Source organism: Pongo pygmaeus, chromosome 22, assembly GCF_028885625.2.
Source record: "Pongo pygmaeus isolate AG05252 chromosome 22, NHGRI_mPonPyg2-v2.0_pri, whole genome shotgun sequence".
Lineage (NCBI taxonomy): Eukaryota > Metazoa > Chordata > Mammalia > Primates > Hominidae > Pongo > Pongo pygmaeus.
The window spans coordinates 23,713,390-23,714,928 of NC_072395.2; positions in this window are offsets into that span (position 1 = coordinate 23,713,390).

Here is a 1,539-nt window from a genome sequence, read left to right on the forward strand (position 1 = left end):
TCTCCTCCTCCCAAAATTCCCATAAATGTGCAGTTAACACCTGCCATTTCTCCACCCATCCAGGACCTAAATCTACAGTACCAAATTCTGAATCTCGGTCTTGAGATTAGAGGAAAAAGAATAACTTTGATCTGAGGAGTGCAAGTCCTTTTAGTTTTATCAGGCCCAGAGAGACATAAAAATGAGAACATAATTATGTTCTACTGCCTCCTTTGAGCTACATTTTTACCTCTTGAAACTGTTTGCTATTGCTACAAGTAGATATAAATTAACCTAATAATGCCACACTAGATGTTATAAGCAATACCTTATAGCTTAAAAATATATAGCCAATTAGTCATCAATGTTATTTCTGTAGATCAAGAAGAAATTCTGACAAACAACTTTGTTTCAGTCCACTCCCTGTCCCTCTGTTTTGCCTTTGTAAATCCACTTTTAACTGCTGCTAATTAAAATGTATATTCAAGGCAACTTGAATCTATGCTCCCAAATTTCAATCCTCAGGCTTGGCCCAAATAAATTCTCTACTTAAATGAGTGTTACCTTAGCCTTTTCTTTTTAGGCTGACATATGTGCTAGAGCAGACTTTATGATGGAATTTTTTTTTTTTTTTTACTCTCCTTGCTGTAACACCAAAGAATGAAGAGTCAGGTTGATCTTACCTGTAATCTGCACATAAGAGCTGAGCTCTCCCTCGGCTTCACAGGAGAGAGCCAGATTTTGGATTGAGAATGTACAGAAAACCCATAGGAGACATTTTCTGATCTGTGAGATGTCAGCATAGAAATCTTAAAGCCCTCCTTTCAGGATGTACACCTTTGAGCTTTCCAGATCTTTTCCAGTGACCTGCTATGGATATGTGAGAGGCTGCTGGTGTAAATAGAATCTGGTTGCACAATCTGTAAGTGTAAACATGCAAGTCAGCAGGGAGAGATCAAAGCCACAAAATACCCAGAGCAATGACATAAGTTTACCTATTTGTAAAATGTGATACTGGAGTACATTATTCTTGTCCTTTCTCTTACCTAAGAGCTAGCTAATCAGAACAGGTGCTATCACACGTAGATCCAGTTTCTGGAGCTCTACCAGGGCAGTTCCATTTTCTATTTAGAATCAGCTTGAGTCTTTCCTGCCTGGATCAACATAGGTTCATCAGTCCATGGTCACAAGGAATCCTCTCACAATCACCCGGGAATCTTTAACACATTTTAGGATGTCCTGTACAGACTTGGGTCAGGCTGGCAGGAGTGTCTAATTCTGCTTCCATGTTAGAGGAGGGGGAATGAGTCATTCAGTGTCTGTTACTTCTTTTGCAGAAAGAATCTCCTTGGTTTGTTCCTGGATGAGAATTTCTCCAGTTTCCTTGGCAAAAAATTCAGGAATTCTGGAGACTCTGACTGATAAACAAATTTCCTCCATTTCATATGGCCTTTAGAAAAATAGATGAAGCAGTTATGGTCCCTGTCATTCAAAAACTTTCAGTCTAGAGCAACTGCATGAATGGTTTAATTAAGCATCATACAGTCAGTACAATAAAGT